The 14405-nt window shown below is 38.9% G+C and overlaps 1 protein-coding gene across 19 annotated transcripts in view; it reads left to right on the top strand.

Annotated features, from left to right (window-relative positions):
• The window catches only part of Elavl2 (ELAV like RNA binding protein 1), a 188576-nt gene that overhangs the window by 10988 nt on the left and 163183 nt on the right, over positions 1-14405 (top strand). For 4 of the 19 annotated variants that reach the window (XM_030253243.1, XM_030253239.1, XM_006502790.3 and 1 more), the window contains exon 1: positions 12630-13185. The exons of 7 other annotated variants lie outside the window; for them this stretch is intronic. The gene's annotated coding sequence lies outside the window, so the exon portion shown is untranslated. Of the gene's footprint in view, positions 1-12593; positions 13186-13775; positions 14316-14405 lie in introns of those variants that run through there. 8 more of the 19 variants (XM_030253245.1, XM_030253242.1, XM_006502789.3 and 5 more) reach the window with 4 other exon arrangements.

Here is a 14405-nt window from a genome sequence, read left to right as displayed (position 1 = left end):
CTACTTTATTTTCTGATTTTGGGATGACACCAGTATTTTAAAGAGTGATGACTCATGTCTAGGACTGAAATTTGTTTTTCATGAGTTTATACATTTTTTTCCCCTTGAATTGCACCAAAAATGGTTTTTTAATTGGCTTTAACTCATGCCCAATAAATTGGATGAGAATTGATTGCTGCAGTCCTGTTTGGTTGAAAATTATTCAAGTCTGTGCTTTACGAAATGAGTGTATGAATGAAGGCCAGGCCAGGGCACTTCCCATCCTCTGTTATGACAAACACCATTTAAAAAAGACTTATAATTTATATTTTAAAATCAATATAGATGTAGTTTATAAAACAGTACGGTAACCTTAGAATACATCATATTACAAAAATTGTTTTTGCTAATTAGGAATTGTTTCTTGATATTATTTTCCCCAGGCTGAACAATATTAGTTGACCTTCCTTAAAGATGCTTTTGTGGCTTTTGTTCAGAACCCTGCCATGGTTTTAGAATACTTCTAAATAGTGCAATGAAATAAGAGATAAAGCAGAGATTGTGTCAGAGATACTGCGTCATCCCACAGAGACAGGCTGTGAGCCACTTTTTCTTTCTTTGAAGAGTGATTTTAAAGACAAAAAAAATTTAAACAGTATGAAAATTGAATTAACTTAGGTGACTGTTTAAGGGCATTGAAATAGCAATTCACTAAATGGTACCTGTCAGCAAGCCAGTCTCTGTTCAATCTCATAATTATTTAGGGTAATAAGATTTTCATTTACTTATACGCTATAGAAAAATAAGCAAGTCATTCTATAGATTTTTTTCTGGTCAGTAAAGGTTTGTTTTATAATATTATTTACCTATGGTAGGAGAGTGTATAATGGATAGAAGAAATGATTAATTAATGAGGAAAGATATTTCCCTTGGTCATAATTTAGATAGACAGTAAGTGAAGGAAATCTGTTTTCTTTCTCCAGTTAGTGCCGGTAAATTCTAACTGGCCAGGATAATTATACATGATGTAGTCTGCAGAAAACTAGGAGAACACTTTCATATACTGTGGTTATATTTCTCTGTCATATTTGCTTCTCATCTGCATTAGAGTGAAACATTGTTTTTGTCAATAAATGTTATTTTAAGTCTAAAGCTCAGAGCTGCAGGTCTGATGTCTCTCAGAATCAAAGTCCTAAAGGACTTTACTGTTCCTGACCACTCCATATATAGCAGCTGCCCCCACCTGGTGGCCATGAGGGCAGGAGCTTGAGAAGTTGCCTTTTTCATTTTTTTCCTGTCAAAACCCCAAGCTATCTGTTTGTCTGCTCTGTAGAAGATAATGCCTACTTAGAATTTTTCCCAGCACGACAATTCAGAAAATATAATGAAAAAATTAACCGTAAATCCAGTACCGCTTGTTCAAATTAGCTCTTTTTTAAAAAATATTATACTGTATAAAATGTAATAAGGTTAGTATTTCAAGAAAATCCTCACATATAATTAAGCAATAGATATATACCATCCTTTCAATGGCTTTATAAGTTAGGGAGAAGACTCTTTAAAATTAAAACAAACAAAAACAAACAAAACCCCCAAGCATTCCTTAGATTTCAAAACAATATCACCTAAGGTCCAGAACATCTCAGGACAGCTTATAGTTTTAAAAATTCTAGTAATTTCTCTGACTCACTTTTAAAAAGCAGTTATCAATTTTGTTTCTTTCCATTTGTCAGCAATCAACAAATTGTCATGAATCTAAGACATATGAGTATAATTACTTTTGGTATAAAATAGCTTTTGTCTGTTCATGTTAATTTAATATTACCCACTCCTTTTATAATTTGCTCTCTTTCAAGTGTTATGTCACCTGTAATTTGTGCTATCGTTAAAGATGTTGAATTTCATGTAAATGTAAAGTAGGGGTATTGTATTTAACAGCACAAAAGGACTTAGGTTCTAGAGACAGAGTTTCTGTTTCTACTTGTGTATCTTTGACAAACTGCTCAACTTCCTCAATGTCTTCAGCTGCAGCCACCTAGCACTCACACATAGCTCATGTTATCATTGCCACTCACTATTGCTAAGTTAGTATGGGAATCATGGGGTTTAAATGGAAGGCCTTGCTGAAGGGAAAAGGATAGTAGGAAAAACAATGCTAATACTCCGGTTTCCTTTTTCCAAGTCCAGGAGTTTTTGGTAAACACCATAATCTGTGTTTTTATAGCCGAGTTTTTAATGACCTCCACGGGCACATAGGTTTCTTAAGGATATCCAAAGTGGAGCTTGTCGCCAGCCACACAGGCTGCAGCTCTGTTTCTCTTTCATACAGCTACCTTTGGCTCCTTCTTGCAAACACGTTCTTGATTCAGAGTCCTGTCACTTTCCCGGTAGGCTTATCGTGACCATCAGAACACAGGTTCTTAGGAGTGCTATGCACCCGTCTTCCATACCTGTCAGTCTTTACTTGCTCTCTGTCCTTCTCTCATCCTGCCTCTTCATTCCAAGGAGTTCTGAATTTCAGATGACCCTTAATGTAGGCCGTGGGTGGGTCTCCTTCCTTCCCTTCCTATTCTGCACTTCCCAAAGTTGCTGTACTCATGGCATCTAACTTGTCTGGGTCCTTTTGTATCTGTATTCCCCCAGGTGAATTTCATAGCGAGCATTTAATGTAGGCATATTATAACAACCCGACAGCTGTGCCTTCCAGCCCTTTGCAAACACTGTAGGTAGTAGCCTGGTCTTCACCACAGTGCTTTCATTGTTACCTCGGAAACATCTTCCAGTTGTCCTGAGCGACACTCCCCATCCCCTGCACATATATGGTAGATTTGTATAAAGATTCTTCAAATTAAACCATGAACACTTGTGATGTCTATGAATGCTGTCCTCTTTATATAGACCTTATAAAGAGACTCAAACTTTCATGAATCCTTTTGATATGATTAAAACAGAGACATGCCTCTGTTAGTATTCCTTCTGCATCTAGAAAATATTAGTATTCCAGAAAACACCAGTGCTCTATGAGTTAAATAATGAGCTCTGACATAAAAGAAAGGCTTTTCTTTTTTATTGTCTGTACAAGGAATCCAGAAATATCAGCAAGAGAAAAAAAAAAACTCATGGTAAATTATGTCAAAATAATTCAAGGAAACATCTATTTGTTACTCAGAAACCTTAAACAGTCTGTACATCATACATTTATGTTATAATTTCCAACCTATGTTTATAAAATTTGACATTCTAAACAACCATGTTCTCTAAATTCTGATGTCAGGATGACAGTAACCAAAGGAATGAGACTTGACTTTTATTGCGACAGTATCCTCGGCCCCAAAATGTTGCTTGTTCAAAAAAAGCAGATTTTTGATCTAATCAGAGCCACGTGAATCTTTAAGAAGAATTGGTACGAAAGAGCAGTAAGCAAGAGCATTGGTTACTCTGTGTATATATGCATAAACGTTTCTTCCTTGTGCTAACTACACCACTGGGAAGTCAGGCAGTTGCATGACTAGGCTTGGCCTTGAGTGGGTCAGTCTTAACAAGTTAGACTGAAGCAGATACCCACCAAAGGGGAAAGTTCAAGTGCTGCCTCTGCTCTCCACTGTGACCGAGAGTGAAGTAAGACCTGCAGACAGACATTTACATCTATTCTTATTATCAGGCTGCAAAATTTTGCTGCCTTCTAATTAATGACTCAAAGTCCACATCTGTAGCTGTATCTTTATCAATCCATAGCAACGTACGCTGGAAGGGATCTGAGAAGCCGTGAACCCTAAGCCAGTTTTATTGTCCTTCTGACAGTCTGGTTTACGGTATCAACTTGATATTAACTCTTCACTTTGTTTTATTCAAAACAAACAAACAAAACCTTATTATTAAAAGCTCCTTATACAGTCTGCCTTTATATTCCTTTGGATATTTATTTGATATATTTTAAAAGCACAGGCAACCTAAGAAATCGTATACAAGAGTAAAAGTCCTATTAGTCCCTGTAAATGGAAAAAATATAACAGCATATAAAAATACACGTGGAATGAGAGAGAGTCTAGAGACAGGCTAGGACAAGGGCATTGGATCCAATTTCTTTCCATGCCATAAATAACTATTAACTTTTAAAATCATGTTTTGAAATTAACAAAATATAAACTAAGCATAGATCATATAAGCATATATATATGTGTATATAATTGAATAATCAAGTGTTTCCACATTAAATCAAAATATTTTAATTTGGCTAAACTTCAGTGGTGTATATTTGATTAAATGTGATTCCATCAAGTAATTAACTGAATTATAAGCTATACTGAATGCCAAACACTAACATGTGAGCCTAACTAAAGTAACAATGGCCATAATTAATGCCAAAGAGAGAACAAACTGCAGAAAGATCAGCATTCGGGAAACCTGAAATCTGTTTCTATTAACCTTAGAAATGTTACCTAAATTTCTCATGCCTCTGCAGTGCTCCTGAAAATGAGACATAATTTATTTCCCTCTCACCTCCAGGGGTTATCATGATAAATATGTAAAAGTGCATTGAGCTTTTTTTTTTTTTTTAATAAAAGATACTATAAAAATCTAAGGTGTTTTTATTATTATATCAGTCAAATGGGATCTCAGACTCAGTTCCTTTTTGAAGATCCACAACTTTTTATGGGTGAATCATGAAATTGTATTGGGAAATATATTGGAGTCACCTAACAGGGCAGACAGAAGATTTTTATGTCTTCTGGAGCCTTTAAAACTTGGTTACAATTAGAAATATGAGAAGATATTTATCATAAAATATATCAGGTAAGACACTAATGACCACATGGAAGGTAGGGATTCTAATTCTGGCTTTATGAAAATAAATGTGCCATGGTTGTAGTTACTATGTATTGACGACTTCGCCCATGCAGGAATTTTGATTGTTCTATGCTTATGATTATATTTAACCTCACAGTGCTAGACATTGATCCTTGCTATCATTGCTTTAGAGATCAGGAAACCAAGACTTAAAGGTGATACGTGGATGTAAGACTCCATAGTGGCAGAGTCAAGTATAAATTGGCATGTGCTGAAGCCATGGCTCAAGCGCTTAACAGTTTGTAAAACTATCTCCTAAAAGGGTTCTGTTAGTGAGGAGATAGGTTCTCCTATCTCAAGGAGAAAATGTGGACAATCGTATAATAAAAAGTTAGAGTGCACAAACATTTCAAGACTTAATAGCACTAGCAACGCCCAAGCAGGCATCCTGTAACTATGTTTTATATAACACATTTACTGAGCTCGTTAGATTTTCAAATTTTCTCTTTTCCTAGGGTTTCCTAAAAGCTTAATCTGATTTCCATTAGACACTGAGAGTCTGCAACCCTGTTCTGTTACTCTGGCACATGATAGCCACTCAAAAGATGCTTGAATCCAATTGAAATGAGCCTTTTGTTAAAGAGGACAGATAAATAGTTAGGAACAGGATAGATTTTGATTTAGTTGGCACTTACGGTATGATAAATGGTATAGCCAGAAAGCTGTAACAGCTCCATCTGATATTTTTGGTAACAGATTCGTGATTAGTTATTATAAACTAAAGTATTACAACTTTTGGGTATTTTAAAAGCTTCAGGGAGTTCTGCTTCTGGAGGTGAAGAAAGACTCTCAGCCATAGTGGTGCATTATTTTCTACAAAGAATTGATTCTAGAAAATCCTTAAAAAAACAAATTTCATACCCTTGGCTATTTTGATACTTTTCATCACTGATAACGAATTGCTAGCTCTTCAGAAACAACAGCAGCAACAACACAGACACACACACACACTATTATTATTAACCAGTGGGAAAATGAGAAAGGGATGGTTCTCATACTAATTTCAATACTAAAACATTTTTCTATTCAATGAAAACAGATAAAGTTATCTTTTAGTTCTAAGATGTATAATAATTTAAGTTCCTGGAATGTCTCACCTCACAAACTTGCAGTGCATCTTTTAGCTTTGATGCAAATTCTTATCTCTAAAATGTTTTACTTATATCAATAAACAATAGTTAAAACCTCTGCTGTGTGTACATTTTCAATTTGCGTAAGAAAAACAACAAGACTAACAGTAGCTTAAATGTTCACTAAATCTGGTCATTCAAAATTGTCTTTTTGTGACAAATAAGACACTATCTTGTTCATATGAATATTGAAGTTAATACCATAGTGCAGAAATGCAGGAATTTATGAAAATAATTTTTCTTAGCATGTGTATACATTGCCATTATGTAAACTTCTATAAGTTTATATAAAAACATAATATGAAAAAGAATTGTCTACATAACTATAAATTTCAAATCTTTTAACTAATCATGCACAGACTTGGCTTTTAAAAAAATCCAAATGTCTTTTTTTGTGTTACATGATATAAAGGAATTATGTACATAGTCATTCAATAGAAGTGTCTATGAGATCCCAAGACTGCTAACGTATTTGTTTGCTTCTGACTCAGGAATCATATCACCTCAAAGTTAAGAAGAACTCTTTTTCATATAACAAAAGAGTTTAATAATTACCAAAACATATAATAAAATCTTAAGATTTTTTCCTAACACATTTACCTGTTTTTCTCCACCTCAAAAGTGATTAAAACATACTTTATATTTTTAGTGATCTGTATTCTGGCATTGATATAAATCTGAGGGTTTTACAAAATAAAAGCAGATTGACTTTTTCTGAATCTGGAATTAGCTATGTGTTGTAGCTTGAAGGGACTTTACATAATGTGTCTATGACAGAATATAAATACTGTGGGAAATGTGCCCTCTTGTAGACATCGTAATTGGACACCTACGATGGGCTTACAGTTAAGACACTTAAAACACAAAGCACAATGTCCAGTGCCAGGCTGTTATTGAATCAAGACAATACATTAGGGTTTTTATGTTGGTCTTTATGCATATTAAATTGTGGGGTAGCATTTATTCAAATAAGTTTCAAACCTCATAAGCAGGCAGAGGAGTGTAGAAATAAAGTGTGCCCTCTGAAAAGCTGGAATCTGTTGCATATACCTGGAATGGAGTTCCCCCAACTATCCTATTGTAATGAGCTGTGTAAAGGGGAAGGGGTGCAAATACAACTGTTTTTATTTCCACAGATAACTAAGTGGATTCTTTACTGTAGTTGATGACTTCTCAAGCTATTCTAAAAGCGAGGCAGGTTTTCTCTGGAGCAGGGAGGAGGCCCTTTCACGTTGAGACCAAAGGCCAAGTTACCAGCTGGCTTTAGAAAGCCCTGTATCTAGGTTGATGTGTTTTGCTCACTGTGGAAGAAAAACTTGGGAGTCTATTTTGGTAGCCAGTCCCTCTGCTCTCTGTTCCCCGCGGTGAGCTAGAGTCCCCTTTCATATCAGGTTGGCTTCAATTGTTACTTAAGCTCTTCCTCACCAACTTCATGCCTGTACACCGAGTCCCCTTTCCATTATCCACCGCATCCTTTCTCAGATGATTTTAAAACCTGTTGGGCTTTTCCTTCCCATCGCCCCCTACACGGTATAAAGAAAAAAGAAAAAAAAAAAAAAGCAAGCCACAATATCCCACTCTAGGCGCCCCCTCTCTGCCTGCCGAAAGCATTTTAATGTCAGTTTGCCTTCGGAGTCTACCAGCAGCCGGCTGCCTCTGCCACCTGAATTTCAATTTCTTAATTCACAGCCCAGATGAAACAGAATGGAGCAGGATCCGGGCTGCCCTCTACATTGGGCTGGGCTTATCAAGCGTGAAGTTTGGCGCTTTGCAAACCTATTCAAGCGATTATCTGTTGAGGACCTCTCCAGCCATCTCCATCTCTGCAGCAGGCTGATAAGACAGCTGTTTCACTAGCCTTGGTCTCTCCGGGCCTCAGTCTTCAGATACAACCCCCGCCTTTGTCACTGTGCCCCGGTGCTGTCGCTTGCTCTGTGGGGCAAGGGTTGATCTGAACACACGTGGGGGGAAAATGTGAGTGTGTGTGAGAGAGAAGGAGAGGAAAGAAAAAAAGGAGGGAGTGGGAAGAGGGTGGGGGTTGGAGACCTGAGGGAGCTGGGGGGCAGGGCCCTCGCCGGGCACAGTTGATGGCTGTGATTGACTGGTTGGTCAGCCCGGCTTTATTATTTCAAATTAGATGTGGATCGCACACAAGTGGAAACATAAATCTTCAATATAAGAAAGAGCCTCTGAGCATCGGAGGCAGAGCAACCGTTTCTTCCCAGGTCCGGGTAAAGGGGCGGGTGAAAAGACTGATTGCTACCATCTGAGACAGATGGTTTCCTTTAACTTTGGAAACTGCTATTTTTAATTACTTGTATTAATTTTGCATGAGCTGTATCGGCTGCAGGAGGAAGCTTAGGGAAGGCTGTTAGCATCACTGAAAGAAACGGACACCAGGCTCTGATTTGCCCTGTATCACCTCTAGTTTCTCTCTCTCTCTCTCTCTCTCTCTCTCTCTCTCTCTCTCTCTCTCTCTCTCTCTCTCTCTCTCTCTTTTACCCTCGCCTGTTTACGTGGATGTTCCCCTTCCCGCTACCAGAGACGCGAGTTTATCTTCCTAAAAGTTCCAACAGAGTGAACGACGGAAGAAAATCTGAGGATTTTCGTGGGAGCGTTTCCGTAAATGATCTTTGATCGCAGGCTGAAACACAGAGGGGCACGTGCGACAGATCTTGGTCTGAAACCCGCAGCAAGGGGCTTAAAGGAGAATGTGACTCATACAAGAATTTTTCCTGGCAGAGGGAGACAAGTTGGGGGGGGGGTGTCACAATGTAGAGTCATCTCCCAAGATTTACTGGAAAAAATATGAAATAATTCACAATTCACATATCTCTTCAGGTAAATCAGAAACCCGAGGAGTTCCCCTTGAGTATATTGTATTTTGCAGCCTTTCCCTTTGTAGATGAATTTTAAGTTGAGAAAAGGCTGTGGTCTTGCTTTCTGCTTCACTAAACACTGTTCCTGCTCCAGCGTTTGCAATATAAAGGGTCCTTTGCAACACAGTCTTGGGGTAGTACTCAAGGGCGAAAGACATTGCCAGGGAGAGAAAACATCCCAGAAAAGAACTAAGGTAGTCAAGGATGAGTTCTTGCTTCTATTCCCACTGGAAAATTTCAAGATGAAAAACTCTGAGGTAGGCTTGCCAGACTTTTCCAAGATTACTGGGATTTGCATTTATTTTGCAAGAACACCTTGATGAAAGGGTTGCTCCTCCAGGCAGTGGGGGAAGGGAGTGGAGTAGAGGAAGAGGACACACATCCAGGCTCAAACTCTGGGGCTTGTCACAATGGCCGGGCTATAACAAAAGGAAGCTTAATTCCAAACAAACCTGTTTCGATGGAGGACAGAGTCTGCCTCAAATCCGTGGTGTAAAAGCTTTCACCAACGAGCTTGAAACCGAGTCTCAACGGGAGGAACAGAAAATACGTCGCCAATCTTGCTCTGCAAACTTTACTCTGTCCGCTAGGCTGGTCTCTGTCCATGGTACTAATTTCTGACTCAACTAATTCCTGACTCATTCTTCTGTGTGCTCTCAGGACCTAAACTCTCAGAAGTGTCCAATATATCCATAACTTTTTCTGTTTTTCAAGCTGTAAAAAGAAAGCTTATATACTCCTTTCAGAAGGGAAAGTAAAGAAGGTAGTGGGCAGGTTATATAATATCAACACCTCGTATGCAGGATTTAAATCGTATATTTCCAATATGATGAACACAAAATCTCCCCAAAGCTAAACAATCAGAAAAATAGCATTTCAATTCCCTTAAAAGGAACACTATTTAAAATTTCCAAGCCAATTTAAATAGTAATTCACACATATCTGAGCTACCTTATTCACTATTTTTAAAAAAAAGTTATGAGTAGTTTGCAGAGACTTTAATTATGGTCAAGTCACCCCTTCTCCTCCTGTAGAAGGGCTTGTATAAGGGAGTTATTTATCTTAACAACACTGTCCACAATGCCTTTAAGTATTCCTGGGAGGGACATGTTCTTTTATGAGTAAACTTCAGTAATATAGCCAATTGAAGTCTTTAAATCTCAGCTTTGAAAAGCACTACTTTGCAATTTTATCAACACTCAACTTTTCTCCATGCTTTTGGGAGCTCCCCAAACTCTCGCCCCTTTCTGTCTCAAGTCAAAATACTGCTGAGGTTTCAAGAGAATGTCAGACCTAACATGACTTAATCAGAATTTGAATGATCATGAAAAGACTGTTTATCTAATGCAAGTTTAGGTGCTGAGGATAATTCTTTTTCTTAACTATGAATCAAGAGGTGTTGATTAAAATTTGTGCTTAATTTAGGTGGGATGTTTGCACATAGCCTTCATTAATCGCTAGAAGCACAGTGCACCTTAATGTTTCGAGTTTGGCGTATGAAATTCACAGTGAGATCTGCATCCATATATCACTTGCCATTTTATTTTTAAAAGTCAGAAAAGCAAATGTTGCTTATCTATTTAAAGGTTTTTAAAAGTTAACATCTGTATTATTTAAGGAGTAAGCCACCATTTAAAGATATTTTCAGCTTCCCAGGTAATCTGTGCTATCTACAAAGAAAAGACAACATGTTGAATATAGCAATGTTTTGAAAATATTTCCTCTTCTGCCAAACTGAGACAAAGCATCTATACCGAATGTACAGAATTAAGGAATTTTTGCATTCGAATGAACAGCTTTATTACTTTCCATGTAATGTCTTTATTAGTTTCCACCCATAAAAAGGTACTTGTGCCTTTACCAATGTAAGAATCCCCTTCAAACTGCTACTATTTTATGAATGTATGGAACTAATGCAATATCAGGGTGTGAACATGATCACAAGGAGAAAATATGGTTCATCTCATGCATAAATGAATAAATCAAACAGTAGTGTAGTTTTGTCATTTTTTTCCATGCAGAGGTGGTAGGTGAGAGGAATTGAAGGTATTTGACAAGAAACCCAGTCTGCTGTTATTCATATTTCTATTGTAAACAGGGATGCAGGCTTTCTTATATTTTGGTCTCCTGGCTTCTTTTCTTCAAGCTGCTGTTTTTTCCCTTAATTTGTCTGTAGTTTCACTGGAGACTAGTTAATAGTTTTAAGTTGAAATTAAGCCCCAAGGAGCTATTGTTATATAAAAAGTAGGAGGTGGGAGCTCCAAAATGATAATTCTAAATGGTAATTATACACATAGATTCAGGCCCACTTTTCCTACCCTAGTTGTTGTTATGCAAAATAATATAACTTAGATACTGTTACACAGGTTAAACGGGGGATAAACAGGTCCCCAGTTCTTTACATTAATCATTTATCAAACTCAAGGACGCGCTCAAGGAACACCAATTTCCTTTCCACTTCTAAGTCACTTGCTCTCAGACCATCTTTCTCTTTCCCTCTGACATTCCATCTTCCTGCAATGTTTAATTTCTACCGTTGCCTTTGCTCTCTTACATTATCAAGGACAGTGACTAGTAGCAAATAAACATAGTAGTAAAATAATTTTTGAGAGAAGAGAGATTATGTAAGAAATATATGTACTGTTTAGGAAGTTGAGGCTATCTGTCAAAACTGAAAAATTCCTTGGGAATGAACTAAGTTAGGTGGATATTGTTTCTCATTGTAAATACATCTAGGTAAATTTAGTAATCTCACTTTCACTTAACGGAAGAAATAAGTATGAATAAACCTGCACTTCAGCCTCTTGAATATTACTCAAACATGAGGTTGGAATAAAGAAATCTTCATCTATAAAGCAAAGACATAGACAGCACTTGGTCTACTGATCAAACTTTTGAATTCTCAAAAGAACCTGGTAAAGGCTGAACTATCTTTACTGTCAGCAATCCTTGTGAGGTTCAAGATCTGTATTGCCAGCAAATGCAAAGGAGTGGCTTGTTTTAATTTTATATGTAGCTGCTCTTTTTACCTCCAACTGAAGGACCTTATTTCAATTCATTACCTGTTTTTTTGTTTTTGTTAAGTACGATGTTTTTGCTACCCCCTTTTAACCCTGACATACATTGAAAGCTAGTTCAAACTGTACAGATTCAGTTGAAACCATTTCTATTTCATTCTTATTCTAAAAGGAGAGAGAGAGAGAGAGAGAGAGAGAGAGAGAGAGAAAGAGAGAGAAAGAGGTGGACATATTAAAATAGAGAAACATACACACAGTTACCCAATATCTAATACAGATGTAAAGATTACTGGAACACAAACCAAAAAAGGCATGCGGACAAGTAATGGGTGTACGTTCAAATCCCTCTCAAATCAAAGAGAGGCGCTCTCGATGACTCATACATACCGGACAGTTTACTATTACAAAGAAACATGCCAAAGATGCAGCCGTGAGGGCAAATAAAACGAATCTTTTGGAAGCAGAAAGACTTAAGAGGAAAATAGATGGTGCAATATCGCAAACTCTCATAGTACAGTTCCCTCCCACGTTGCTCTCTCTCTCTCTCTCCCATCTCTTTTTGCTTCTTGCATTTCCCTTCGCCGCCAGTGTTAAGTGTGTACCTCCCGGCACAACTTACCTTGAAACGGGACTCCATTGAGCTCTCAAGAGTGACATAAGTCCCTAGCCAATCACCTAGCAGAGCTTCGCCTGGGCGGCCTCAATAGAAGCGTCTCGCCCAATCAGAAACCTGGGGCGATGAGCATGTTGCGTTGTGGCGCAACTCGGCGTATACTTCCGCGCGTGCTGCCCGGGATAGGACTCTGGCAGAGCAGCTGCACACACGGCAGTGCGGAGGCAGAGAAGGGGTTGGTGATACGGTGCTATAAATCTGTGGTCCAGTCCACCTCCCTTTTAAGACGTCCTCCCCCCTTATTTCTGTTCTCACTTAGAGATGCAGCAGCTTACTCCTGTAGCGACCTACTAAAAAGCAACACGGAGAAAGACATCGTCTTTTTGAAAAAACGTTCTTTCGTCTCTTTTCTTTGTTCCTTGGTTTGTTTTTCTTGCACCTTTTTGTTTAGTTGAACGGCAATAGGAGTAGTCTCTCCGTCTTTTTAAACTCTCTTTTTTAAGTTTCCCCTCCCCTTTCATATTTTTTTTCATCATTTCTTTTAGCATTGGACTTTGGGGTCGAAAGCATTTCTTTTTATTTGCTTCTTTTAAGCCGAGCACAGTTTAGGTTTCGTGCTGTCTTAAGAGAACTATCCAGCAGCTTCTTGCTCATCCTTATTGGGAGAAGTGCACCGTTACTTTAAAAATACACATACACAAAAACCTTAAGGGAGAAAGGTAAGTTTCGGTTTGGTTTCTTTAATCATTAGTTGCAGCGATGCGCTGGCAAACCCAGAAAACCTGTAAGTGAGCGGAATACAGAATGTGAAGTTAATTGCACATGTTTGCCTCATTTCAAAGCGACTGCTTTGCTTTTTTTTATTTTTATTTTTATTTTTTTTATTCTTGAGAGCCAGACTAGAAGACAGTGGACGCATGCTTAACGTACTGAATATTCGAAAATGTCACTTGATAGAAACTTAAGTGGTAAATGTGGTCAAGATCCAGCAGGCTACAATGGGAGGCTACATGTTCAGTGAGCTTCGGGGTTGAGGTTGGAAGTTCATTTCGTGGGAAGAGAGGGATAACTTGAATGTTGGAGGGGAATGCATGCCTCTACTTTCGCAAAGGAATCGGAGGACTGGGGAAATCAGAAGCCCTGGACTTACTTGCAGATTAGACCAGTGGGGAAAATCCTCAGCTTAATTGCATTAACTAGATAGCGTGTGCCGGGGAGATGGGATTGCCAGATGGAATTTAGATGCTGCACCAGGCAGCGAGTTGTAGTTGCCTGGAAAAAGTACATACAGCCTAAGGGCTGGGGCTGGGCTGGGGCTGGGGTAAGGTTAGAAGCTGTCAAAACTCATCATTGCCAGAATTGAGGACTCTGATTCACGGATTCCAATGATTGTAATTCAGATTTTAAAGAAGACTGCCAATTTGGGGCCGAATCTTTGAGCCTATACCGGATATGAGATTCCCTTTGTTCAGAAAAGCGTAAATAAGATCCTTGGAGCCGTGAGTGTGAAGTGGCAGCTGCTTGGGAGCCTCGCGGTGCTGGGCGCTGGGCAGTGGATTCCAAGCCCTGTCCTTGGTCCTACGCAGCGGAGCCCGCCTTCCGGGAAAGGGAGACTCACTGGCAGCCGCGAGGCATCGCAGCTACCCAGGGAGCTGAGTCGGCTGTATAGCCCTCAGCCCCTCCTCGCAGCTCCCCTTCCTCGAGTAGCTATTGTTAAAACTGACGCCAGGAGAAAGATGGTTGGGGACGAGACTCTGGGCAGACAGGCACACGCTTCATTTTAACTTTTGTGATTTCTCCGGGTGCAGGGGAAAACAGCCGGCTTTCTACTGCGAAAGAGCGAATCCGGGTAGACGTGGGAAAGGGGGAGGATGCTCGCCGGGCGGCGAGGGCGGGGGAGGTGGTGGCGGACCGAGGTGCTGGCTTTGCCTCGGAGAAG

Source organism: Mus musculus, chromosome 4 (genome assembly GCF_000001635.26).
Source record: "Mus musculus strain C57BL/6J chromosome 4, GRCm38.p6 C57BL/6J".
Classification (NCBI taxonomy): domain Eukaryota; kingdom Metazoa; phylum Chordata; class Mammalia; order Rodentia; family Muridae; genus Mus; species Mus musculus.
Note: the sequence above shows the minus strand (reverse complement) of the source record. Positions and strands in the feature narration are given on the sequence as shown.